Here is a 21,373-nt window from a genome sequence, read left to right as displayed (position 1 = left end):
CACCCTTTTCTCTCTGCTTTTAGTTTGTCCAGAATCAAATTCTTTCATTTCTTTTATCAAAGTAACTCTGACCGGCTGTCTCTCTTTCGCAACTCTCTCGTTATGCAAGTGGAAGCACGTATAGCTCACAGTTCAATGATGGGCGTTCGATCCCCGAACTGGAGAAGGAACGAATGATAAAGGTCCCTTAAAATTTCGTTTGTGTCTGTTGATCAGTGAAGTGTGTCGGGTATGGTTATACGGTTTGTAGTCCACTGTTGTAGATCTTAGCTTTGGGGAGAGAAAGGGAAAGAATCCTACCGGAGTGGCACTCTTCATAAGGTTTCCAGAAGATAGGAAGGTATTCTCTCTGCTGTGAAGGTTCATTTGATGCTGTCGTCATGACCGAGAGGTCATGTGTTGGGCATCTTGTCGCATACCAAGAGGCATGCTTAGAATCGAACACATCGTTGGCCATTCAGGTCAGGACTTTTGCCCTAAACGAGCATGCCTTAATAATAGCTTTCTCACGTTTCTTCATTATCATTGACATTCGAATCCAGGGAGTGTCATCTGTAGTCATTGCATGGTTGGGAAGCTGTACTGGACCTTTGTGACCCTAAGAACTACAGGCTGTTTCGGTGTGATAGCGAATAATGGTAGCTACAGATACGAAACCATCAGAGAGAGCACATGAATGATTTCAACTCGGGTTACAGTGGTTGAAGATTGGACGTGGATTTTGACATCTTGAAAGGAAAACCACAAAGTGGGGAACAAATATATTCACGAGCACAAACAGTTTCGGAGCGTAGGGAGAAAGACGCTCTGAAACTGTTTGTGCTTCTAAATACATATGTTCTCTGGTTTTTCTGCAAGTTTGAAAGGTCGATACTGATGTCTTATTAATTTTGATGTCACTGTCTGTAATTATCTTTGTCAGATTATGGTGCGCAGTGATCGTATGTTTCTCACTGCTGTAATCTTCGTAGGAGGGAATAATCAAGGCTTTGAGAAAAAATGTTCTTGCCCTGTTATACAGCGCATGATTTGTGATGGGCACTGTGACCCCAAGCTGATCGGTTCATGATTATTCCTTGAATATTTACAGCAGCCTTTGGAGTTTGTCTCATTGTAATGGGCATCGATTCTTGACCACGAGTTATTGCTGTTAAGTATACTGTATATCTTCATTCAACTAATTTACATCGTGGGGTGAACATGCTCTAAACTTGAATCATGTTGAGTTAATGTAGAATTTGAAATTTCATTTCTTCTTTGTTGCCTGCCTGCACGAAGTAACCATAAAGATGTAATTAATTGTAAATAGAAGTAACGTGGATATAATGCGTCAATGTATTGATATTGTATGAATGGAGGTTTATGAAAAATTTTAACATGATTATACATTATGAACATGTTTATAAAATATTGATTGTATGATGATGTCAGTCCATAGCAAACAATCTCTCTCTCTCTCTCTCTCTCTCTCTCTCTCTCTCTCTCTCTCTCTCTCTCTCTCTCTCTCTCTCTCTCTCTCTCTCTCTCTCTCTCTCTCTCTCAGAGCTAAGATACTTCCTAATCGATATGGACTTTTGTCTAGACAAAACGTCTACCTGTAGGGATCAAACTCCTTCAAACAGGACTGTTTATAAACTCTGTCGCATGGCTGTTCGAGCTCTAAAATTTTTCGTCGGGTTTTAACGAATGTTGAGTGGGTTAGCAGAGAGCATCCTTTCAGTCTTTTTTATACCGGGTTTCTGTACTCAAATTGTAGTACTGATAAGGCTGTGGTAATTGTGAACAAGGCTGTGGTAATTGTGAACAAATACAGAGATTACTGGAGACCCTTCTATTACATTAGGGGAGATCCTATTAACATTGTTCCTCATTGTTATATGCTCCTAAGGGAAGAAACCAAATAAGTTTATATTTCCCTTGAGAATATAATGGGAAAGGACAGACGATCCTTTATTCTTTGGACCAAGGGAAATATTTGGCGTTCAAAATGATTTTTTCTTTCCAAATAATTTTGACTGTAAATTTTTAAGTTTTCGTGTTATGTAACATGTCTGATATAAACATTTAATTTTACACGTAAATATAAGACGTTCATGGTCATTTTGTTGTCGTATGAATAAATTGTCATTTAAAAGATTGCGTACCAGTTTGTTTCCCTGCTTGATACATTATCAGAAATGAAAGCATTGGGAAATCTTGTTCTCAGAGCTTGGTACCAGTGTTTGACATGAAGCATGGCCTTGAGACAAACAAAAGATTGGAGGTTTGATAGATTTGTTCACTGGCATGTAAATCTTTTTTCGCTAAAGAAAGCTCGGTAATAATTCAGCACGGGAAAGAAATGTGTTGCATATCCTGAAGAGCACTGCTTATAGTTCACGAAATATAACCTTAAACGATGTTACTCCCATGAGTTTATGGAGACGGACAAGGCATGCAACCAGCCGCCCACTATCAGACAGTTGGCGAAAGAAACGAGAGAAGGGCTGTAAAAGATTTTTCTTAGAATTCAAGGTGCGAGACCTAACCCAGAGGGAAGAGGTACCCACGGGTCGGAAGAGGAAACCGTCTGTGTCAAAGGGAAAACTGAAGAATCTGCAGGTGGATTCCTGAGCTTGGTTGGGCAAAAGGGAGAGACTTTCATTTTCTTGGTATTTTGGCTTGATTGTCGGTTGCTTGTTACTGTTGTGAGAGCTCTTCGTCGTTTACGATCTGTACCGGACGTAAAAACCGGTGAATTTTGTCATGTAAGGTCAGAGGGAAAAGCATCGTGAAGGTCAAGTCTTGGGAAGTGGAAGAAAGCTCTCTACCCGCAATTTCTTCTGGCGATGGTCGTGATGTCTGTGCCCTTGAGCATACCTCCCTTACCACCATTGCCTCCTCCTCCTCCCCCACCTCCTCAACACTACTTGAGCTCCATGTCGTCCTGTGTATCCGCTGTTCATTCTCTTGCAAGGAAACAGACAATGCTTTGCCAAGAGGGTGGCTTCACACACTTCTCCAGGTCAGCATTCATTCACTCTCTTAATCTTCATATCTTAGCTTTCTCTCATTTCTTTCAACACTTGTGTGAGTTTTCCTTTTCTAGATAATTAGCACAGGATGTTGACGTATCGGGGCAGGTGTATAAGACGCCATATCGAAAAGCGTCGTGGTTTCAGTTAATAGAAGCCATTGTTTGATTGTCGATGGTTCCCACGTTTAAGGTTGTGAAGGTGTTGGTGACCTGTTTTGCTAATGGTTTGTTTTATAAATGAGGGAAATGCATAAAAAATTATGGCTAATTTGGTTGATGCTGGCACATTCATTTTTCCTTTGAAGAATTAATACACATTATTTTTAGGTTATCTCTCAGTTATAAATTTTTAGTACCGTTTGCCAACAAACGAGAAATTTTGTAGGGCATATTTCATTAATTAAGGTTCACATAAAATTCCGAGAAAAATTCATTTGAATATCAGCCGGCGATCCTTGTCGAAATTAGTCAGGTGTTTTTTCCAAGTCACGTGAAAGAGATGACCTATTTGAAAGTGCTGAGAGTCAAACGAAAACCGGTGATCTCTAGAAAGACTTAAGTTTCGTTGCGAAAGTGTTTTCTTTTATTATTTCAAAAAAAATTAATGCCAGATGGATCCTTTGCGCCATGTACATTGTGTAGTGACAAATGAGTATTTACAAGCAGATCTAAGGATACATGTCTAGAATTAATGCTTACTCTGAGGATGTAGCGTAGAATTATGGGAGTGGCTTTTCCTGTCGTAACTCCTTATTCGTATGCTTTTTTGTAACTGCAAAGTTGCAAGGTCAGAGAATCAGAATATCAGCTTTATCTGTAAGATTAGTTCTCCCAGTAAAATTCTATATATACAATATAAGTATACACACACACACACACACACACACACATATATATATATATATATATATATATATATATATATATATATATATATATATTTTATATATATTGTGTATGTATGTATATCCACATCAGAAGATCCGGGGTCGGTGATGATAAAACCACTAATGGTTCCGGTGTCAGGGTTTCGAGATGGGAAAGTAAGTTTTCTCTGCTTCGGAAATTTTTTAACAAGAAATGTGGAGAACACATCCAGTACTTCAGCTCTAGTATTGTAAAGATCCGATACTTATATCGTCAAGAACGGCTGCAGTAGAAAAGAGGGTCGGGGAGGCCACGGCAAGTCCCCGTCCCATAGACTTGAGTTCTTGACCGAAATACTGATAAATGTGTAGTCATTCTGCATTCTTGCGCTTGGCTAATGGCTTTGTCGATGTAACACACCGAAAAATGTATGAATACGCAAAGCATTTTATATAAGGATGATGAATACGCGGTTCTTGGAACTCTTTCTTTATGTAAAAAAAAAAGTCCTAATAGGCAAGCATTTCCACCAGATTATCACACACATACAGACATACGCAATGTATTGACCCTCATTCCACTTCTGTTCTTTTTAAGGCTTTTAGTCGTTATTGTGTCGGTTGGAATGTGTGTTTGGAGTGAATTCCACCTAGAAATATGTCAAAATTACCTTCAAGTTTTTTTTTACGGTATTTTTCTAAAATGGCGGTATAGTGTGTGTTCCTTTGGAAGTGGCTGTAAAAGGTCTTAGTTATTTTTAAGACTTTCAGTCAGTCGTGTTGTGGTGGTCGTTGTTAGTTTTAAGGACGGTCGGTCGTTCCTTCAGATATGTTAAACGTCAAGTAGCTTTTCGACATCATAAGGAGAATATTTAAATTATTTATGGGGTTTACACATATATTGCCTATGCCGTTTGTTTGAGTGAAGTAGATCAGTAAATAAAGAACGTGTTTATTGGGATTCATCTTGTTTCTTGTTGTTACTGAGGCAGTCTACTTTGCCAACTTTATTTTCTGTGCCGTTGTACGTTGTTCATCAAATGTAACACTTGGAATTGGTATGTTTATAGAATTGTATAATTATAAGACGAAATTTAATGCTACTCAGGAAAGATGTCTACATTTTGAATACAATGATTCGCTAATTATCTCGAAATCTTGGGTTCACAAGAAAGACATGTCTTGCAATGAAGACTGCTTAGAGATCATTTATTTTGCTCTACTTTTCACAAAGTATTGCTGAAAAATAGTTTACGCTACACTGAGAGGACAAAATTCTCGAGATTGACTTTAATATTATTGCTTGTGATCATGAATAGAAGCCATCGCCTAACAGAGGAGATAACTCGGTTAACGAGACTCGCGTAGTGCTAAGGTCTCGGGTACTTGACCCCAATTAAACACGTGATTAAGGAGCCAATGGGTCCTTTGTTATGACTTCCATTATTTGAAAGAAAATCTGGATGTTGAAAAATGGTTTAAAAAGGTTTTATTGATTCTTTTGAGAGTTGGTTATAATTTAGGTTATTCACGTCATACGTCTTGGCTTTAGTATTGTTAATCGACCCAATTTTAAATAGACAGAAATACAGACAGACAATGGGGAATGAACTACAGAGTAGAGAAGATTTTAGAATTATTGAGACCGTTCTCGTATCTCCACATTCTTTTTTATATTTTCCCAGACGTCATATTAAGCGAGAGAAGAAAAATATGGAAATCTTACCGAGAAAAGTACTCAAGTTTTGTGGTGTCTTTCTTCTTTTCCCGATTTCCTTAATAAAATGGTAATGAGTCATATTTGAACTGATTAGTTTAGAACGTAACTTTAGATTATTTATCCACAAAAAATTAACATATTCCATTCGGCAATTTTGCGTACATGTCTTGAGGGGGGAACTGCAGTGACATTGGGCTTTAAACCAGTAGTTACCCCTTTGTGGTTTCAAAGTCTGGAGAAAAAAGACGAATAGCATGTGAAATTACTGTCAGCGATGCTTACCGTGAATAATTATGGCTAATTCTACTAATTTCGAGTCGGAAGATGTCCGCTACCATGTTTATTAAATCATCCGTCGAACGAGTTATGGTGGATTGGTTCCAGTAATTTCTGGTTAAAGATTGAATTGTTACTTATCTTGTGAATGTTTGGGATATATCCTTTAGAAATGCTCTTAGTTGCACGGCGTTAACTACTTTGTTCGTGTTTCCAGTAATTAATATAGTACAATACGAAGTATTAACGTATTTAGTAAAATGCGCTTATGCTGGAAGGTAAAAAGAATTTTGCAAGTATATTTCTATGAATATATTAAGTATTTCTCAACGACAAATCCTCATTATTTACAGTTAGTTGCTCCGCTAGGGAGGTTACGCAATCTTCTATGGCCTGGACTACATACGTAAGACAGTCCATAAAGCGGATTATATTTCTTTCGTGGCTTCTTGTAGGGGTTTCAGGTCCTTCGTTGGGTTTAAGGAGGCATTCCTTGAGGTCTTTAATCTTGTATGATATTGTTTCTGAGAAGGTCATTCGATTACCTGTTTTGTGGAAATGACCCTACACGTAGTATGTAGTTCAGCTTTTTATCAGACTTTTTCTTTCCTAGCACCGGTGAGATTCCTTCACCAAAAGAGAGGCATAAATGTGGTTGGTGTGTGTTTGTTAGCGTCCCCCTCTTGTGAATGAGTTTCCCCGAGCTATTTACATCTTCCTTCCTGTTGTGTGTGGAAGTTGTGGTGGACTTATGGAAGTCATTTTATCCGTTCTACATTTGCCTCCTCCACGTAATTGCTGGCTGGGAATGGAATAATTCCGGATGGCTGGGCCTCCTCGAATGAGACCGCGGCAGATCATTCAGAACCGCCAATTAGGAGACCGTAGAAATCGTGGGGAATCGGTCGGATGTGCTGTTCATGATGATGACGCCACATCTTTCATTTTGTTGCCTATAGTTTACTCAGATCAATTTTGTTACCAGTTCGGTCAATTTTATATTTATATTTGTTGTCTCTGAACGCGTGAAAACTTGCAGATACTAGAGTAGATATGCATTGTGTTTACGTGCACATAGCGTAACTTCTTCCTGCAATCTTAGTATTGCAATTTCCACCGCCCCCCCTTCCCCTGATATTTTATTTCTTTAACAGTCGCGCATCCAAGATTAATTACTGAGTGCCTCAGTGGCATAGTCAGTATGGTGTTAGCGTGCCACCTCGGTGGTCGCGAGTTCGATTCTCGGACATTCCACTGAGAGATGTGCATTTCTGGTGATAGAAGCTCACTCTCGACGTGGTTCGGAAGTCACGTAAAGCCGTTGGCCCCGTTGCTGAATAACCACTGGTTCCATGCAACGTAAAAACACAATACAAACAAACAAACAAGATTAATTACTGGAAAGAATGCTAACTGTTTGAAGGCAACAAGCAGTTAACGTTGTGGATAAATTTCCGACAGTTTTGTGGAGAGAAAGGAGGCTGTGAAGCGTATCGTTTCAAGGGATGTGATTGCGGGTTGGATTTTGCGGGCGTGAGGGCGTGGTGCTGCGCCCGTGGGGAACCATCTTTGTGCGACAGTGGCTTACCACATACCTATGAAGAAGAAGGTCTCTCTCTCTCTCTCTCTCTCTCTCTCTCTCTCTCTCTCTCTCTCTCTCTCTCTGCCATTCTTTCCGGTCGTTTCCTCCCACTTCCTCTCCTTCTGTTGCTATTTTTCCCACAGGATCTTTGCTCCTTTTCTTCGGGCGTGATGCGGTTTTGGCGCTATTGTCTACTGCTTGTTCACCTTCGAGGACAGGTGTACACTTGATCCACCTGACATTTTTTGTTTTCCTTTATTTTTCGTTTCTTTTCGTACCTTCCGTTGTTTAGTTCAGGAGGAAATATAGCCGGGGAAAAGTTGATTCCGTGAAGAATGTCGTAGGATTAAATTGCGTTGTTTTTCTTCACTTTTCTGGAACGTGATTTATATTCAAGTTAGGAAATTGTGATTTTTTTTGTCTTGTGATTTTTTTTTCTTTCTGTATCTACTTTTTCATGTTGGATTATCCCGTCGTGAATTTTGTAGCAAATGTATAAAGATGAATTTGTTGTTGGACGGACCTCAAATAAATATTTTGCATTGTGTTATTAGTCCCCCGCAGATTCTCGAGTCTTGAAATACTTGCATTATTTTCCCGTACCTTTGACTTTGTAATGAACTGGAAGGCGGTTTCGAGTTACTCTCTTATGCCGATTGTTGTCTCAAATTCGCCATCCTTTTTCTTGTCTCCTCAGATTGGCTACGTCGAAGGCCTTTGTTTGATTTTTCCGCATAACGGTTGTAAGATTTTATCTGGACTTATTTTTGTTATGTCGCTCGGTTTTTTATTCTCTCTCTCTTCCCAAATCTTAATTTTTACATCCCCTCTCTCTCTTTTTCTTTGTCTCCTCTCTCTCTCTCTCTCTCTCTCTCTCTCTCTCTCGTCTCTCTCCCCCCCCTCTTCTCTTCCCTTTTCCCTTCCCCTTCTTCCCCCCCCGGTCCTAAGATTAAATCTGAACAGCCTCTCGTCCTTGTCTGCTCCCCGAGCGTCTCGGTGGGATGACATTTAGGCGGATACCTGTTGAGTGTTAAGGTGGAAGAAGTGGATGGCTTCAAGTACAGTGGAATGAGGATGTTAAGGAAAAAGATTCATTTTATGGCCGTCATCTGTAGAGGACCCCGTGTGATTCGACGATTATAAGTATGGGTAAGGGTCGTCAATTGGTGAGGGGAATGACTGTCGTGGCCTGCAAGTTGAGAGGTTGTGTTGTAATTAAAATTCTCTCTCTTCTCTCTCTCTCTCTCTCTCTCTCTCTCTCTCTCTCCTCTCTCAATCTCTCTCTCATATTTTTCTGATAAACGCTAAAACTTTCAAGGAAGTTGTTTCAGTAGTGTTAAGGAAAATTGTAAAGCTAGATCTCATTTGCCTTTAAGAGTAGAGCAATAACGAAAAATGGGTAACAGTTACCTCGCGCTATCCAATTATAATACACACATACGCACACGCGCGCACACACAAACGCATATATATATATATATATATATATATATATATATATATATATTATATATATATATATATATGAATTCGATATAAGAATGGGAAAATTGAGATAGAGGAAAAACAGAACTGGAAGTTTGCTTTACTACAGAACTAGGTTTTGATGAAGAGTATTTTTTCTGATTGAAATCTGCAAAGTAATGTTTTGCCCCTTCCATTTGCTGAATATGACGAATTTAAAGAACTGTGCGCTTACCTAGTAGCGTTGTGAGAGCAAAAATGTATTTTGCCAATATGAATATGAGCAGGTCATTGTGTCTCGTAGGCCTCTCCTCTCCAGCCTATGTCTACGCCCCACCCCAAGCAGTTATGAGCACGGCGTACCCATTGTGAAGAAACAGTGACAGGGTTTGCTAACCTTTTATGGGCCTAGTTAAGTTGCGCGCACTATCATCATATCCAACTGGTCGACTGGAATTCTTGTCATTTTACTTGAGGAAAAGGTCCGATCAGTGAGTTTTTCAAATAAAAGTAGAGAGAGGAGCTATAAAAAAGATCCCTGTCTCACAGGATTACCCGAGTTTTGTCTTTGATGGACCATGCCCATTAGGAGGCATATGGGTCCACAAAGGCTGCTTATTATCGCGGCATTAAAGCAACAGCACTAAACCTTGCGCCATCGGAATAAACCCCTAATGATATTTCTCTCTCTCTCTCTCTCTCTCTCTCTCTCTCTCTCTCTCTCTCTCTCTCTCTCTCTCTCGTTGTGTCACATTATTGGTATTGACAACGTTTTAAATAATTATAAATAAACCTGGGACAATTTTTCCCAAAGAAACAGTGAAGAATGAACTCAGCGTTTGATATCTGATTATGTCTGGCTTTTTACTAATGAACGGTTCAGTGAATGTTGGGTGTTACGGGTTAGAAATCCGTGTGTGTGTGTCAAATGGAATACCCCCAAGGTGATCGTAAGGCTTTATTCCTTCATGATCGATGTTCCATTGAATTATAATGTCAGGGAACGGATTAGCGAAGGTTACGGAGCATTAGCTTTTGTTAGAGATTAAGACCTGTTGTGTAGATAATTTTCATTTTTTTTCGTATAGGTTGGTTATTATTTATGGTTGGTTATGATGAACTTTCTGGTATGAAATACCATGTATTTAAGGCAAAGAAATTCCTGTGTATAAAAGTGGCACGTTGATATCTGAATCAGTAATTTTGGGAACATAAGGCGACAATTGGACCAAGGAGGATTATAACCAAATACGGCTTTGGCAGGAAACCAGTTTCGCTTGGACAGGGTATGTTAGGGACAAAGGTCATTTTGACAAATTTGAGCTCCACCAGTTTGAGGCTTTATCCTTTTGGTCGTTTGTCCCAAGAATTTTACAAGGCACCTCTCTCTCTCTCTCTCTCTCTCTCCTCTCTCTCTCTCTCTCTCTCTCTCATAGAATTGACTTGTATGTAGAAGGTTAATGTCTTCATTTTTTGTTTGTCTTCCTGGCCCCCAACAGGTACACCCCACCCCCAACTCCCGTGCCCCCCTGTTACGTGACAGGAAACCATATATTCAGCAGCAGTCTCATTATCATTTTGTCATCAGTGTTTTACCAATGTCTTCAGTTTTCGCTGACGCTGCTGCTGACAGCCTATGTCTACTTTGATATTTATTATGTCTTCTGCCCGCGGGTGAATAAAAAAAAAATAACAAAAAAAAATCGTTTGGGTTTCCTATATGCTGATACAATTGTGTAGGTGTGTATAGATTTGGTATAGTATCTCCTTATTCCGTATGTTTATTTGCCCCTTTTATTCACTTTTTTTATGTGTATTATCCTTTGTATATTACAAAGACGACGTCTTATTACGGTCCTAGTCATAATATGGCCAGGAAAAGGGAAGATTGTAGCAAGGCTCCTTTTCCAGTGTTGAACAATCTTTCGCTTTTCATTTTAAGAAGCATTGGGTTGATTGACGAAATACCATTAGAATTTCTATATTTTTATGACTAAGCAATCTGTTTCCATATAAGGTTTACGATAGTCTACATTAGTTCATTTGTAATATATTCACTGTACGGAGTTGCCGTTTTTTTTTTTTTAATTCGTTATTTCCTTAATTTTGTTGCATCGTTTTCAGAATCCTTTTAGATTCGTTTCAGTAATAGTGGTGGCATCGGATGTGATGTGATTTAAGAGAAGATAAATCTCGAGGCCTTGAGGCGCCCATTTTCCTCATACACATAAAGGCCTTTTTTGTTCCATACTATTACCGCGACTCCTCGATAGGATTATTATTATTATTATTATTATTATTATTATTATTATTATTATTGATGATGTTTTGTTTTTCACCAGGTTAGAAATTGAACTGCCTTGGATTTCATTGATTTTTTTGTTGGTAACCCGGAAATCAAAGTGATAGATGTTCTTCATGTTCCCAGAGATAATTTGTTCTTGCAGTCTGCCTGTTCTTGATGTTAATTTGTCAGCTGTGGTTAGATCATTCTGAAAAATGTAAGAGTTAGATTCCTTCCTAATATTTTGCTTGATATGTATAAACGGAAATGAAACTAAGATAGAATCCCGGTTCAAGAGGATACCTATTATAAGGACATGTGGTGCATATTTCACGTGATAATCTTTGCAATTTTCACTTTCTCGCTCTCACTGAATTTTGCAATCACCAGTTAAGCGTTGCGAGTCATTATATGTTGTTGTATTCACTTAATTTTGTGTGAATTTACGCTCTGAATTATAACTTACCTGTTACATGTCAGTGGCTTGTATATTAAAATTGCCGCTGTGTTCTAAATGACATATAAAAGACCCGTGTGTGTTTGGGAGGACGTGTTAAGTGTCATCGTTTCGGTTATAATTCGACGGTTATTCTGGTTTCACTCCTTTAGGAAAATATTCTGACTTCACTCCGGAAGGGGTGGGGGGGGGGGGGGAAGCCAGTGTAAATGTCTTCTGGTTTTGCCCTTACTCAAGGTTAGGTGGTTATTATAAGTCAGTGAGTCAATCAAAAGATTGTGTATTTTTCGAAAGTTTTCATTTTAACTTATATTCTTTGCATCTTTAGATACTGACATGTTATTTTCGCGCTCATGACATTTGACATTTTTAGTTAGATAGAGCACTCACGCAATCAGCTGAAATAATAATATATCAGCGACTTGTTTGCTTAAAGCTGAGCGAACTGTGCCACATATTAATCTGTTACCTAAATGCAACTCATTATACTATTCACAATATAGGCTGCTGCTTTGAATAGGCGAATGTTTGGTTTTAAAACAACCATGATTGTCAGATTTTATGCCACGCTGCTGCAGGTTGGTCTGTGTCCTTGAAGCCATGATTCGAGAATGTAAGGAATAGGTTATTCACCTCCTATTGTTCTCTCTCTCTCTTTATCTCAGTCTCACCTGCATTACAAAAGCCTCGGACGTGACGAGCGGCAAGTTCATGAATGAACACTTCCACGAAAACATGAACAGCCGTCTTTGTTGTAGTTTAGATTTATTATTATTTTTTTTTTTACAGTTCTTCGATCGTAATGTTGATGTTGTTTTCTTCTTGTACAAGAAGTAATTGTCTGTCTTTTGTTAATAATTCTTAGTTTTTTAATTTGACTTTGATAGTCCAACACATCTTATTGTACCCAGGAACCTTTCGTGTCTGTAACGGCCATTTTCTTTGATGAAGTTCAACATTGCCATACATTTTTTTTAATGGAGCCTGCAGGACGGTTGGCAACGATAATTACTCTCACTGGGATTCAGAGTTCGTTACTGATATGTCCTTTTTATAGCTGGCTTTTCTGATAGTCATAATAGGAGCAATGATTAACTTGGATTATCCATTTAGAAGGTTCAGACGCCGGGATATGGCACGTTCCTTGCCGGCTATCTCGGGATTCTTAATTAAGTTACTTTTGCTGTTGTTTATATGCTTTGATTTTACCTCCCGGGTTTGGATAAAAGAGAGGGTTGTCTTGCAGTTGGTTTGCGTTATTAAAAAAATAAAATTAGTCATTTTACAGAACATTTTTTCAGATGCTTGGAGGTCGCTTTGTGCATTTGAAAATGGAAGTCGCAGTGCACTTTAATTTTACAAATTTAAGTTTATACCTTCATGGAGTTCGTGACGTAATTCAAAATAATCTGCCATTACTTTGTTCGCTTGGCTTTTTTTTTTATAAGCGCGAATTTTTACAGTTCGGTCATATGCTGACGACTCATTCATTTATATATCCGTGGTTTTTTTTTATTTGTAACGTAATAGTGCAATTATTCTCTCTCTCTCTCTCTCTCTCTCTCTCTCTCTCTCTCTCTCTCTCAGGAGAGTTAATGGGGCCGCACAAAGTCATACTGGGCGCACCACTCATGATTGCGTCATTTGCAGGTAGCCATCTTGGCCCTTTACTTTATCCTGGGTGCTTTGATTATCGCGTCAGGTTTGAGTTTTAAATTGGTGTTCTTGTTTTCATCTTGTTCCTTGCTCGTGACACGTTTCCCACAATTTGTTTACAACTACGAAAGCTCGCTGTCAGCGTTCTCTCTTGTAATATATTTTTTCCCTTTCGATTATCAGTGTTTTTCCTTAGGTCTCGTGACGTTGCGTGTATCCCGAATAATTGCTTATACAAAACAGTGCCACTAGACGAAATTAGTTTCGTCATTTGGGTGTCTGCTGTGACAGTAATCGTCTATAGAACTGAGGGAAAATAGAGGCATGACAATTACTTTGTTGACGATTTCTATGTTTATACGCATGTGTATGTACATAAGTATTCATTTTTTGTACTTACCGAATCCCTTGTATTTTCTTTGAGGATAGTTACAGTGTTGGTACCGTCTCGCAACACTTGTATCTTTATCCCACTAGTAAACTTATGTAACCCCCACCCCCTTTCTCTCTCTCTCGTTTCGTTAATGTTAATATATACATGTTAATATAAGTAGTATCTTTTGGCGATTTTCTTTGATTTTCTTTATATTTGAAAATCTCTGCTTGAAACCTTTTACACTCTTCTGACGTACGATCTGAGGAGTTGATCGCTGTGTGTTAAAGTCCATAGGTCACTGCTCTCGGGTGAAGCTAGATCACCTAGGTGACAAGCGTGAGGGGAACCGGGGGAGGAGGAGGAGGAGGAGGAAATTCTTTTTAACGCTCTACGGATACGTTTACTCTTTATCTCCATGATAACCTATTTAAACACTGCTTATCGCTGCTGCTCCTTGAGATTTACTTCGGCATGTTCACACTTCATTAGACAATGAGGCTTCTTAACGCCTGGTGGAATCTGAAGCTTCACTTTAAAGTTCTCTTGGTTGGGGTTCTTGGTGGGTTTTCTTGCTCCATCTTCAACTGATTCCAAGGGGTTGAGTGCTTAGGTGGAATTTGTTGGGTACATAAAAGAGGGTCATTAATTTACAGTTTTAGTCTGGCTGATTTTACCGCTTTGCGATACATAACTAAGGTCCTTCGCAGCTGTTTTCACAGTTTACTTTGTCATTTTCAGTTGTTGTTAATGATGACGCCAGTATGTTTGAATTAAGATCGGTTTGTTCGTATTTTTTTCCATTTTATCGCTTCAAGCAAGTAGTAGTAATAGAACACTTCACTCTGATATTATACACTAAAAGTTGTGGTAGGAAAGAGCGACGCTACGAAATTTGTGATGTAAACAAATTACTTATGGTTGTTATTACACTAATTACAAAGTCACCGTTCTCTCTCTCTCTCTCTCTCTCTCTCTCTCTCTCTCTCTCTCTCTCTCTCTCTCTCTCTCAGCTTGATTCTTATTTGCTTACCGGGTTTAGAGAGATATTAGACCTTTTTCCTCGAAGGCTGTCAAATGACATTTTCTGGGGAAGAACGCAGGTATACTACATATCGAATGGTTCATTTGTGGTTTAATGAATTTTGTTTTTTCTTGGGTACATTCGAGATAAATTTCACACATTTGCAGACGTCTCAAATGCAGTTCAGCGTTGTAGGAAGAATGTATCACATTAAAGCATTTCCGTAATTCGAAGTGGTACCTCAACCTTGTTGCAGATTGCGAAGATCCGTGAAGTATTTTGTGTGTGCAATATCACTGTACACTTTAAGGTTTCGGACGTTGTTAAAGCTTAGTTATAATTTCCTTTGACTGGTCTGTTTTGATTTATTTATTTCTACATTTTTTCAACTAGGATACTGGTTATGGTTTCATTTTAAAGCCTAAAGAGATGCAATTTATTACAGGGTATGCTAAAAAAAAATGGCTAGCTGAAATCTTGTGTATTGCTATGTGATTTTTCAAATGTTATATTGACGTTCCATTCTTTACTGTACAGGGATGGCGAATTGAATTTGCAGTGAGTTGTACGTTGTTTTGAGTATTTTTAGGAACATTTTCATTGCGTAGCTGTTAAATTTAATAGTTGAGCTTTATTTTTACGAACATTTTCATTGCATAGCTTTTGAATTTAATAGTGTACGTTATTTTCTTAATTGTCAATATCTTCTTAAAATATTTTTTTTATTTCGTCTGTATAAACAGATGCTGTTTGATTATTCTTTCTTGTAAATATGTAAGTCAAAACGAAACCTCTCTTGTGCCCGTTAGCAGAGAGAATCGTGAACAAAGGCTGCGGTTTCCTGTGCGGAGAAGTCATCAGTTTCAATAAAAATAAGACGTGCGAGAGAAGTGCGAGGGAGGGAAATAGCCAGAACAACACCCGTTATTGGCCGTTATTCCACCTCGGGCTTCGGCCGGTGTGTGAAGTTCTCCCGGGGCGTTAATTATTGGTGCGAGTTGAGGGTTCATGTCAAGAGCTGACATGTGGGCGTGTGGGTGGGAGGAGACGGGGGCGGACAAACGAAGGTTAGCCCTGCACGAATTGGGGGGCTGTCCAGGTATTATTTTGTGCTTAACCAGTCATTCACAAATCTATGGGAGAGGCGAAGGGCCTGTGGTTGCGTTTATCTTTTTTTATTTTTTTTTTGAGACAAATTCTTAGTACTGGTTCTGTTGCGGGCAGTTTCCTAGTAGAGCTTCAATGACTAACAAAGGCTGATGTGTAGGCGATAGAAACTTCTTTTTATTGAGGCATTCATAATATTCTCGTCTGCTTTAACGAAATACTTTTTTATTATTATTAAAAGCTCGAGTGATTTTGATAAAGTCTATTCTGTCTTGCCCGTTGGCTGCTCGTATCAGTGGCTGGGTAACGACAGAGTCGGTTTGATCCTGATTTTGTTCGCATAACAGTGACGTTCTGTCGATTTCCGATTGGATGACAAACAAACTCACATATTCTTTGTGTTCGTCTGTACAAAGATGTTTTTAAAGATAAATATGTGATAAAGAAGACTTTTTTTATAGTTATTCGACAAGAAGAGAAAGCTTCAACCCGCCATTCTCCGGCGTTCATGTGGTTTGTTATGGATTATGAGATTTTCGAGAAACGACGAGGCCCTTTGCGACTTGTGGCCAAACTCGGGCGTTATGTGGAATGCGAAAAATTTTCTTGGACCGGCGAAGTCTTTTGTGTCTGCCCTCCGACGCCTTTGATGTCTTCCCATTTCAAAGATTTCATAAATTGAACTTCCACATATACGTTTGAAAGAGTCGCATTTTTTAAGTCTTCCGAAGATGCATGTTCATGAGCTTTTTGTCGTGACGTGTCGGACGTGCAGAGTACTGCAGTAATTCATCTGTCTTATAAAGGAATTTATCGTTCGAGTAGATACAGTAGGAGGCATTCTTGTTGCGCTGTATGTCGTTCAACAGTCTTGTTTAGCTAGTCTGAGATATATACGTCTTTCATCTTCTTGGAACGAAAGCCAGTAGTTAACTGCGTGACCGGAGGTGTCAACTAGTTTTTTCGAACTCCTCTCTTCTGGTTTTAATTAACAGAAAGACAAGAATGTTCCCCTCTGACAGAACTAATTTACTTAAAACAACAGTCTGTGGGATTGAATGGTTTTAAAAAAGAGAAGAAAATAGTGGGGAAAAAAAAAAAAAAGTCAACAGCAGCCTTTGCGTGTTAAAACCAAAGCTTCCCCTACATAAGGAGATATTTTTTCTTTTTCTTTTTCTCCTACAGCCTTGCTTTAAAGGAGACCTTAGTCACGCTAAACAACCTCCCCCCCCCCCCCGTCCCCTCCTTTCCCCAACACGCTCTCGCGCGCTGTCTTAGCCAGCCGGCGCCAGTATGTCTAGTTTCGATCTAATAACTGTCCACTTTGTCATGTCGGTGTTTATTTATTTTTACGTATCGTGAAGAATGTATTTTCGCAGTTGGTTTACTTTTGTTATGACCATTCAGTTACTATGCAGTTTACTTGTAGGAAAGAACATGTTACTTATTTGATTTAAGCGTGGGTACCTACCATTGGTCACCTTAATTCAGTTCATTGTGGATGAAAGGCGTCCTTCGGAAGACTAAACTTCGATAATCAATGGTAGCTCCTCAGGCAGCTCCTTTTATGGCGTCGTCGGGATGGTTGTCAACAGTTTTTCTATTGTCTCTGCTGCACTTCAATATTTTTATATGTAGTTATAACAGCTACACTGGTCGTTGTTAAACCGCTCTCTAGTTTTATCTTGTCTATTTTCATTAAGGTCTAATACAAGAATACTACAATACCTTAATTTCGTTGAGGTCTAATACAAGAATACTACAATACCTTAATTTCATTGAGGTCTAATACAAGAATACTACAATACCTTTCATTTTAAACAATTTAATACACACACACACACACAGAAAATTGGGGGTTGGTTATCATACATAATTCACTGAATGTTGTAATTGGAGGTTTGTGGCCCGGCCGAGAGAAGAAATAACGTAGAGACGAAGACGTTGACCGCTTCATTTAACGATGCGATTCGTAACGGAAGAGGGGAGACCTTCCTCCTCTTCCGTATAGGTAGCCAGCAAATGCGTTATTCCGAGAGATATCGGAACAGAGATCTAGCACGACTACGCTGTTGCCGCATTGAGTCGATGAACTAAATTGTTGTTCTCGCGTTCTTGGAATATCGCCGGTTATTGATACGGTTTTGCTGGAAGTTTGTGTACGTACTTAAGAACAGTGATTTAGTTATTCATTGTCATATGCAGACATATTGGAGGTAGATATTCCTTATGGGAGGATTCGTGCGCAGTACTGAAAATCATGTTGTGAAATATTGCTCATTAATTAATTTATAAGAAAAATAATTGCTTGGCAGTTTTTGTACCTTATGCCATTTTTTGAAATAAGCGTGTGTGTTGTCATTGTTGCCGTGGTTATTTATTACACATTAGGGCTGCTATTCCAGATGACGCAGTTATTCAGATGAATGCGTGTATAGTGTGTATTGTGTGATGTACATTGGCACAAGGCCACTGCATTCTCAGGTGAAGATACCTGGAGTCAGTCATTGGGCAATTTTGCCGTGGTTCTTATGAAGTCAATATTTCCCTCGGCTTTTATTACTCAAGCATTCTGAAGGGAGTCTTGGTGATTTAGCTTCTTTTGGTACACAACAAAGACTTCTTTTTAGATCTTATTTGCCCGTGACGAAGATAATGGCTAACATAAATTGCGGTTTACGATAACTGAGAGATTGGCTGTACAAAGAAATTGATCTCTCTCCCCTCCTCCCCCCTTCCCCCCTGTAGGAGAGTTTTATGAAGATAATTGTTGTTTGTTTGTTAGACAGATAAGGGTGTTCTTGTGGTTCACATCTATTTTTATTGTTATAACTATCCAAAGATATTTTCAGTTTTTGAAAGCTCCGAATTTGGTGACTGCATTCTATAGTTGAATATTAGTCAGACATACATTTTATTATTAATATTATTATTGAAATCGGAAATATACTATAAATAGTTTCCATTTTTATGAAATTTAGTGTTAGTGTACTCATATATATATATATATATATATATATATATATATATATATATATATATATATATATATATAAGCTTTTTTTGCATAATCGTCACCAAGATGCGGAAAACTGTGACGGTCATTAATTTAAAGTCGAGCAAACTGTAATTATCACGAGAGGTTCTCATAATTACCATAATTACAAGCGCATTTTTTCTTTGTGAATAGATATGAATCACAGTACACCTTCCCATGAGATGAACACGAGTCCTTTCTTTGAGACGTTACCTGCGTAATAAAGCCGGGCTTTCATGGAACCATGCAATGTCGCGGTCCCCGAAACCATCATGTTTGCCTGTGTGCTCACGCATATGCACGCAGTGACCTTCATTCATTCAAGTTATTGGATCTCACGGTCCGCAAAACCAAAATGTGTTTATGAAAGCTGCCGGGGCAGATGGCTGTGGTTGTTGCAGACCGTCTCTCTTCGGCCATGTGTTGTAGGCTCATGAATGGGAGAGAGGGCGTGTTACTCCTTTATGTGTGCGTTGCATGTCTGAAGGTATTTTGCATTATAGTCTATATATACATATATATATAAATATATAGATATATATGTATATATATATATATATATATATATATACATTATATATATTTAATATATATAACTATATAATATTATATATATTATATAATTATATATATATATATATATATAATATTTATATATATATGTGTGTGTGTGTGTGTGTGTGTGTGTGTGTTGTGTGTGTAACGTGCAAATGAATATTTAATTTGCTCGAAATATGTGTTCGCTGCTGCATGTTCTCTACCTCCTTGGTTGACTTGCTGAGATTACACGGAAGAGGGCTATTTGCCTGGGACCGAGGTAGCTAGCTACCTTCCGTGGCAGTCAGTAGAGCGTAAGACAGCATTTGCTAAGAAGAGAAGCCTGTTGTGGAGTTGATGTGTGCCTGCCTTCTCTGCATTTAACGATGCTCGTTCGTGCTGCAACATCATTTTTGTTGTTTGATCATTACAAGCGAAACGTATTTAATTTTTTTCCTGAGCAGCTGAAGAATTGATCACTGGATTCCGAATGAATGATGAGTTGAGAGAGTGGTGTTTAACAAGAAATTACATCTGGGTAAAGGCAGTTTTGGAGAAGTGTTTCATATGCATTTGATGTTTCATTTGTGAAAAATCAGATTTGTTTGTTCTGTAAAGAACAAAGTAGCCCATTTTTGTGAATAACCTGCAGATTTCTATTGTGAGGTTTTAAATGGGCAACACAGTATTAATAAAACTTTGTTCCCACGACTTTTTTAAAATGTTTGTTACATCCGTGGAGAGAGAGATTTCGTGTTCGCGTCTGCTGCTATTTTAATTATTTTATTGATGCTCATGATGCAAATTTAAGGAAAAATTATCTTTTCCATATAAAGACACTTAAAAAAAACTATTTGATCTAACTATATCGTAAAAATTTATAAAGTATGTACTTTATCCTTTTTGCATGGAGCCATCTAATTCACCTCGGAGTTTGCTTTATAACTTATATGTGAATTAATATGTTACGCCCAAGCATTTCCTATTCATCTGTCCTTTTGAAGTGAAAACCAACCTTCAAGCAAGGGATGGTTCATTCTTCCGGATGATAAAAGCGTAAGTCAGTGTGGAGCATCGCACAAATAATCTCTCGCCGTGAAGCGACATAGAATGAATACCGTGATTTTAGTCATTATCATGATGACTGTGACTAACCATTAAGTAAGTATTCCGACCGTGAATTTAATGGGAATTGAGTCTTCATAGAAAAGAGCAGAAGGGCGTTTATTCCATACTCATTTCATGGGTAGTTGGATTTTACTGCTACTGACTCTTGGATGCTGATCCTACACACCGGATCTATTAATATATATACACACACACACACACACATATATATATATATATATATATATATATATATATATATTATATATATGTGTGTGTATATGTGTATGTATGTATGTATATATATGTGTATGTGTTTATGTATTTGTATGTATATACCTGAGCTCGACATGGATTTGTTGGTGGAAGTCGGCATCAACTTATACCTCTCTTGGTGGTACTGTGGGTTAAAGTGCTTCACTGTATGTGTTGAGTTCTTTGTTTCCGTGGTGCGAGTCCATGAGCCGACGAATTTCTCATCAGTTAAAAAATTCCCCTTATGTTAACATATATGAAAATATATTAAATCCGAGGTAGAGCGGGATATTAGAGGACGTTTGTAGCTTAATTCTTGCTTGTGTTTGTATTAATTTTTGTGTATGTGTTCTTAGGGGTTGGGATATGTGACAAAAGCAATTTACTCTTGATCTTTATGTCTATATGGAATACACTCTAAATTTCCGGCTGTGTGATTAATTTGTTATCTAAAGTAATAAAGCTTCAAATTAATTTTATCTGTATTTGAATTTGCTGCATTTTTATACAGAATAGATTTTGACTGAGTATAGCTTCAGTTTAGCTATAGTACTCTGTTTACGTTTTTTATTTATTTATTTATTTATTTATAAGAACAATGGATCTACAACG

General features: G+C 38.2%; 1 protein-coding gene across 1 annotated transcript in view; it reads left to right on the top strand.

The window, feature by feature from the left end:
• The window catches only part of LOC135219627 (uncharacterized), a 404,265-nt gene that overhangs the window by 190,126 nt on the left and 192,766 nt on the right, over positions 1 to 21,373 (top strand).

The sequence above is a fragment of the Macrobrachium nipponense genome, chromosome 1 (genome assembly GCF_015104395.2).
Source record: "Macrobrachium nipponense isolate FS-2020 chromosome 1, ASM1510439v2, whole genome shotgun sequence".
Lineage (NCBI taxonomy): Eukaryota > Metazoa > Arthropoda > Malacostraca > Decapoda > Palaemonidae > Macrobrachium > Macrobrachium nipponense.
The sequence above is the reverse complement of the archived record's forward strand: the minus strand, read 5'-3'. Positions and strand labels throughout refer to the sequence as shown.